Source organism: Bombus impatiens, unplaced genomic scaffold (assembly GCF_000188095.3).
Source record: "Bombus impatiens unplaced genomic scaffold, BIMP_2.2 scf_0548, whole genome shotgun sequence".
NCBI lineage: Eukaryota > Metazoa > Arthropoda > Insecta > Hymenoptera > Apidae > Bombus > Bombus impatiens.
The window spans coordinates 2,457,014-2,464,633 of record NT_176967.1 but is presented as its reverse complement, the minus strand read 5'-3'; the positions used below and the strand labels follow the sequence as shown (position 1 = coordinate 2,464,633).

Sequence of the window (7,620 nt, the reverse complement as noted above, 5' to 3'; positions counted from 1 at the left end):
AAAAAACCTGCCACTCCCGTCGCGCTCATTTTTCAATTTCTCGCATAAGAATTCTGTGGGGAACCCGTTGGACGGTAGGTTGGCTCCTCCGGGAGCAAAAGCAGGCATCGCTCGACTCGTGGCGCCATGCACCAACCCCGTGTTTCCGGCGGACCAGGGTTGGTGAGGTGGTGCGTGGTGGTCGGCAGTGACGTCATTGGACTGTACGATGACGTAAAAGCCGGGAAACGTTACGTTACGCAAGCGTGGAGAGACTCAGGGTGGACCGATCACCCACTGGCCTACTTTCAGCCCTCTCCTACCTCGCGGCACACCCTCGCCGCGCCGGGTATTTTTTTCCTGCCTCTCCCGAGGAGTAAGTTGCGTCAATCCGTAGGCTCGGCCGAGTCAAAGCTTGTTGGCTTGTTTTCTAATCGAATTTAAAAGCGTCCAGCTTCTGCATTCTGTGACATCGACTTTCCGAGAACGAAGGAACCAGGTCTCCTCAGGGAGGAAGGTGGAACCGAACGCAGAATCGAGGGATGTCGTTGACAGGTTTCACGTTTCCAAAGGGATCGATGCCTTTTTCGGAACGTAGTTGAAGGGCTGATTAATTACGGGGCTGCAGGAGATTGTTCAGGGCATTTGGAAGAATCTCGATGACGCGGAAAGTCGAAGATTATTTCTTCTCGCGCCAAGGGGGTGACGAGAGGTTCGTATTCTGCCGCGATGATTTTGAATTACCACGAACACGTACGTGACATAAAAATATTTGACGCAAACAAGTAACCGATTATTGGGAGCGGTTAATGATAGTACGTTAAGAATTGACGATGAAGAGACGCGCTTAAACATGTTTGCAGATCGACAGACGTTCGAGTAGACCATCTACGTAGGTGCATACGCAACGAAAGGAGGTTGATTATAATTATCGAAGATGCAAAGAGGTACTTAGTCTAGCGAAATTACTTCAAGATATTTAAAACTCCGTTGGCGGGTATACCCCGGAGCGAATTCAACACGGAGCACAAAGGGGACAAGGCTAAGCTTCGTCAAAGGCGATCGCGCAACGAAAAAGCCAGCGTGACGAGTGCCCGTGCAATTAAAATTAAAATGATTCGCAGAGAAAGCGAGCGGAGGTTCAGCGATACACCAATTTATTGCTATCCGACACTGTTGCACGTTTGACCTTTTCGAAATTCGTTTTCTTTTCTGTTCCAACGCCTACGTTGTTTGTATTTTGTTAGAAAAAGAGGGCAGACGTTAAAAAGAAAGGAAGGAAGAGGGAAGAAAAAAGGAAAAAAATTGAAAAAGCAAGTTTGCACGACCGGGTTCGTCGAAGCTCCTATCGCAAATTGTCTGGCGAGGCGCCGAGCGTCCCGACGCGGCGTCGATTCGCGAAACTTGCGGAGATAAACGCAACGGCGGCGAGTAGAAAAGCACGGGGTCGTTCTAATTACGGTCGAGCGATCCTGTAATTGAATCTAATTGCTCCACGAAAGAGGCGAGCGCAACTGGCTACCTGATCGTGCCGCTCCTTTGTACGTTCGCCGTTTTGCTATTAACCTCCGTCGAAACAGCCGGAACGCAATTAACCGAATCGCGAACCGGTTGTTCCGCCATTCTCTGTTGTTTCGTAGCTTTTGGAAAAAATTGTGCGGCTCGGGGATCAGACGGAAATTTATGTAATTTCCGAGGACGATTTTGTCGTTGGCTACGCTTTTAAGTCGAAACGCTGGACTCCTTAAACAGGATATTTTGCATAGGTTCGTTTGACTCATCAGCAGAGAATTAGTTTTTAATATCTTACGCTTGGAGAATTATTTTACTGTTTGTAGAAACAATTATTTCGTTACTTACGTTCTTGGTAAAAGAAAAGTTCGCGCGTGATTTCGATAGAAACAGAATCTTTCGTTCTTAATAAGATATTTTCGATTGGAAACGCTGCACTACTTAAACAGGATATTTCGCATAGATTCGTTCGACTCATCGACAGAGAATTAGTTTTTAATATCTTACGCTTGGAGAATTATTTTACTGTTTGGAAATATATTTCCGATTGGAGACAATGTGTCTCTTTCTTGAATGTTTTCTGTATGCGGAGCAATAAATTTATCCAATTACGTTTGTAGCATCGTGCACGGATCGTTTAAAGATTAGCGATTGTATTAGTAGCGGAGCTAAACCGCTGTTGCAAGTTGAAGACCCTCCGGGAGAACAACTTGACGAAGTTAATCAGTGCAAACTACTAGCACAGAAGGCTAGCATCGTGTTCGACGTTTACATTGGCGAAGCTGTACAATTTCACGCGGATCCATGCTCCACAATGATCTCGGTTCTCCATTTATTATCAATTTTCCGAGGGATTTGGCTGCGCCATTTGATTGCACCACCCATGCAGCCCGGTGATACGCCTTAATTACCGCCGTTTCTCCCTTCCAGTCGGATTAACGTCGCTGCCATTGTACGTACCGCTGCTTTCCATAATATATGGATTATAGTATATTCAGTTGACGAATTCTCGTTTATTCTCTGCCTTTTATACTTCGGATATCTCTTTATGATTTATACGCAACGAAGGAGAAGAATTTCGTCGAATATTTTCATCGTATTCGTCGTCGACGATATATTTTTCAAAGTTTGTCGAACACATACGTTCGATTTGTTACGGAGGAGAAATAAAAATAAAATATAAAACGAACGAAATGAATCGAGGATAGAGAATGATTTCGATCCACTTACAGGCCTTTGTTTGAACGGACAGATTGCTTTGGAAAATTGGCGAGACGACACGACGCGAGATTGCGTTACAGATTAAACGATCGTTGCACGATCCTGAATTAATTATTGGCCCAGGGCCATTCCATTTGATTCGCGACGCATTGTACTTACGCGAGTTTATCCGAATAAACCATCGAACGAGAGAACGTTGCTCGCGATACTTTTGACTTTCTGCCAAACGTGAAACTTCTTACGCACGCAAACCGCGTAAATTTTTGATTCACCGCACCAAGCAAGCGTTTCTCTCGCGACAGTTTTAATTTTCGTCACAGTTTCCCGATCCAGGAGATAGGTGCGATAACTTGGAGACGAAGCGAGCTAAGTTCGATGATTTTTCAACGAATCCAGTTGCGCTGAAGCAAAGTTCACCGACTGTAAACCGTGCTGTTGACCGAGCTTTGCCGAAAGTTTCTATCGTGAAACGACTGGCAAGCGGGGTGCGAGGTAAATTATCAAGTGGAACGAACGAACCACGATCGAGGGTTTATTATCCTCTGCTTTTTGCATCGTTTACGATCATCGCTCGCCCGTCGTTATTGCCTGTTAGCCCGATACGATCGCGTTGGCAGCATTTCAAAATGGCCAGAGTATCGAGGAAACCCTATTTTTCACGATCCAATTTCAGAGATACAATGAAAGAGACGATTCGTCTCGCTGTGTGCGTTCGTTGAATCGAGAAATAATTCCTTCGGTCGCGGTAAAGGATTTAGCTATTCGAATTTCGGTAACGTGGATCGAAAACGTGGATCGAAAAACGTGGAACAGAGGATCGTGGAAACTTGACCGTGGTCGTGCCACGAGCGATTTTCGAGAAAGATTCGAGTCTTCCGCAACAACCCCTAGAGACCAGTTCGATCTTCCCAATATCTAATTCTCAGGGTGGGACCAAAATTCCTCCTTTGACAATTCCATAACTTTACAAAATTTCGGATATATTTTTTCCTAGCGTTACTCGCTCGAAGAAAAAAGTGAGTATTTCCCATTCCCACCTTTAATGCGATCGTTGTAAAAAACAATTAATTGCAAAAAAAATCAAAACTTAATTTAAAATCGTAATTTCTTCTGTTCGTCTAATTTTACGTAAATTCTTAAATTAACAAAAATTGAGAAATTGATTAATCAGATAATATATGAATTTTAAAATTAGGTGAATAGAGATAAATAACAATAACCGTACAATTTTATATTAAATATTGCAACCGGTCGTTCAACCAGGCCTGGTAAAGCTAGTGTTAAGGAAGTCTCGTTTCATACAGATCGTTACGATTTCGGAAGCGTAAAAAATATCGCGAACGAGCGCCGAGGAAGCGTCGTTGAGGGAAAGAATTTGCGAGACTATCTCGGAGATAGTCCAGCAGGTCAGAGTGGAGGGACTTTTATCCGGAAACGAGTTGCAGTGCGGGCTGAATAAATCTGTCCGGTGTCGTTAGCGCGTGAAAAAACGGCCGGAATTTGTCGAATTTCCGGCGAATTGAAACGCCAATCCTTTTTGCTGGCGGAGAGCGGTGGGTCGAAGAAAAAGGAAAACGATCGGTGTCGTGAGTTCGCGAGAAATTGTAGTTTAAGATACGAAAGATGAATCTTCAGCCTTGCAATATAAATCATCGTTTTTAAGAATGACAGTTAAATTAATGGCGAATATCGTCTCACGACTTTAATGGTCAGAACTACCAATATTTAATCTCTATTTAAATATGCAGTTAATTTAAGTAATTAAACAAATGAAATATACAGACTATTCAACTGTCACTGTCTTTGTTTCGCGGTTTAGAAATTGAAAGCAAAATATAAATTGGCGAGTACGGATAAAAAGAGGGAAAGGGGCGAAATAAATATCGAAGCGGTTAAAAGGGAAAACCAATCGAAATACTAAATTTCCAGCATATTTTCGACGAGAGTTAAACGAGAACGAACGTTCGATCGAACGTCGTTTCATACGGAGCTTAAGCTGTCGGCTTTGGTTCGCGCATACACGCTTCGTGATATAAATATCGCGCTTTATGTAGGAAATAACGCGCAGTTTTTTCCCCCTGGAGCCGCATTAAGCCGCGTCGCTCAAATGGTGTTGTAACAGGAGAAATCGCGCGGAATTTTGCGCGCTGCTCGCTCGCGTTCGATTCCCCTCGCGCGTTCCACAACGATCCTCGTTTACCTAGAAAATCTCGAACACGAGACGCGATAACGCCGACCATTTCGTCGTGCTGGAAGAACGATAAGACGAGAAACCAATGTGACGTGCTTATTTTAACGAGACAACTTTGCATTCCTTTTCTTGGGACTTGAGGTGAAAAACATTCGAAATATTTAAAATAGAACATCGGTATTAACGAAGATAATTTTAGAAACGAACAGCTTTCTTTCTAAACTCGTCGTATAACATTCTCAAAGTCGCAAATTTACCTTCCTCGTTGCACGAAAATGGAATTGCTGACTATTTTGGCCCGTTTCCTGACTCTGCTCACGGCCGTGGACATTTGATCTGAAAGTAACTAACATTCGACGTAATTCTCTGTATTATAATATCGGAACGAGGACCGTTAGTATTAAATAAATCAAGAAGTATTAAATAATCGAAGAAAGAAAGAAATAAATAAAGCTAAAAGAACAAAGACAATTGGTACGAAGGACGATATTAATGAAGTAAAAGAAGAGCAACCGTGGCAATTTTCCGCGGCAGATCTGAACGAGGATTCCGCTTAAAGAGAAATTCTCGCTGCTTTCGAGCTGGCATCCAGCGACTCCGATTGTTTCGCCGAAATTACGAGAGACAAGTCGCGTTGTCCGATTTCGTGTCAACCGACAAAACGGTCTGGCGTTTGACGAATGAACAAGAAGAGGAGCCAAAGTGAGACAAAAAAGGATAAACGGAAGACAAACGGTTGTAGGGGAAGTGGAAGCTGGAAAACTAGCAGTGACAAGAAGAACTATATCCAACCTTTCACGCGTCATTTTCTCTGTAACAGCTTCCGTATATCCTGCACGATCGTTCATTCGTCAAAAAACCTGTAACTTTGCACACTCGTAAAGAAAAAAGGAAAAGAAAATAAAAACTGAACCGAAAAAGCGACGATCGGAGGACGAGTAACGGTTTGTAGAAATTGCAGCAAGAATTCGCTGCGGCGTAGGTGGTTTCTTTCTTGCGGAACAGTCGAAATTGATCAACGGTTAAAATATTCAACGACGCCGGTGAATCGAACCGGAATATTCCTGTAGGCTGGCGGAAGACGATTCGCATGAACTTCGAAGGTATATGTACACAGCGAAACGAAAAGATGGAAAACTTTTTAGCATGGACAGGGCAAACTGAAAATATGGAATAAATGGAAAAAAGAAGTCGATCGAAGCGAAGAGGGATTAGACAGGGAGAAGAAAAGTTAAGAAGCGCTTGTAAGAAAGCAGAGGAGAACTTGCGCGTATGTGGAAAAGAAAGAAGAGAAAAACGGTGATGGAAAGGGTAACGAGATATTCGATAGTAAAATTAAGAAGATTCGACGCGTGACGGGAAGAGGAAACGGGAATGACAAAACGCGTAAAACAAATACAAAGAGGAGGAGAGAGACGCACGGTGGATGGGAGCAACGCGAAGCCGAGAGCGAAAATAAGGTAAAACCAGTAGGTGAGTTTCGCGACCGGAAAATCAAGTCCCACGCACCTACATACGCGGTGAGTAAAATAAAAGTCAAAGGGACACGTCGGGTCTATGGCTGGGACAAACGACGCACGTGTGAAAGTTGAAGTATCGAGAGGCCACACCGGGAGAATAGCAGCGAAATACGCACGTGGACTGGAAAAAGTAGGCGAATCGAAAGTACGAAGAAGTTTTTTAAAGATAAAATAAAGAAAGGAGCAACACGAAAGAAACGCTGTAGGAGCAAGAAGAAGGAGGAAAGAGGAGAAACGATCAACACGCAACAAATATGTTGCTCTCGCGTCTGAACATGGGGTTTCAAAAAAAAAAAGAGAAAAAATAAACTTACCGAAAGGCGAAAAGGTCCAAACAGCGAGGAGAAAAAACAGGATGAACGGAAAGAGGAAGGAGACGGAAGGAAAAAGGGGATGCAACCACCCTCTTACCTCGCCTCTTTGTCCAACGTTCGTTCGATCTCGTTCTATCTTTCGAAGCTGCAGGAGCGAAAAAGACAGAAAGAAAGTCCCGCAGCGAGAGAAAGGAGGACATCCCCGGGGTTGCAGCCGCGCGTGCGCGCTTCGAGGGTGGAAAAGCTGAGAACGCCCGGGACGCGTCGCGTCGCGGCTAGCTCGCGCGAGTGCGAGCGAACTAACAAACGCTGGGAGAAGCGTAGACGCTACGCAGGGCGAGAGAAGATGCCAACTCGAGGGAGGGAAAGGGATCGGATATATACATAGAGGGTCGGTTGGGAAAGAAGAAACGGAGGGGTAGCGGAGGGTGGCGAACCAAGAGGGAAGAGAGTCACGAGATAAAAGGAGAAGATCGAAAGGGTGGACGAGAGAGGTAGGAGAAGCGGAGGTAGGAAGAGCGAGGAAGAGGATAGGAGAGGGCGAGAGGGATGAGCGAAACGGAGGAGGGTAAAGGGTAGGGAAACGAGAGGGGAAGCAGGAACAGGGAGTCGGATGGAGCGTGCGCAACGAGGAGGTGAGGAGAGGAGGAGGCCTGGAAAAGCCGGGAGTGTTCGTTGGAGTAAACCCTCTCGGGCCACGTCCTCTTCTCAACCGCGTCTCAGTCGACGTTTTCCCGTTTTCAGCGAGGGAAACCTACCCTCGTTGTCGCCGTAGTCTTGTCGATGGTGTGGTCCGTGGTGGGTCGCGTAATGGTCGTGTAGTGGGTCGTGTGGTCGTGCGCGTCTATCGGCGGAAGCGAGAGTTCGGTCGCGTTCCACGCCC

The 7,620-nt window shown here is 45.1% G+C and overlaps 1 protein-coding gene and 1 long non-coding RNA gene across 7 annotated transcripts in view; one reads left to right on the top strand and one right to left on the bottom strand.

Moving 5' to 3' along the window:
• The window catches only part of LOC100741473 (solute carrier family 12 member 4), a 102,307-nt gene that overhangs the window by 62,359 nt on the left and 32,328 nt on the right, over positions 1 to 7,620 (top strand). The gene's annotated exons all lie outside the window — the stretch shown is intronic.
• The window catches only part of LOC112213242, a 14,872-nt gene extending 7,252 nt beyond the window's left edge, over positions 1 to 7,620 (bottom strand). Inside the window, exon 1 of the long non-coding RNA XR_002947132.2 lies at positions 7,496 to 7,620. This is a non-coding gene — a long non-coding RNA (uncharacterized LOC112213242). The remainder of the gene's footprint in view (positions 1 to 7,495) is intronic.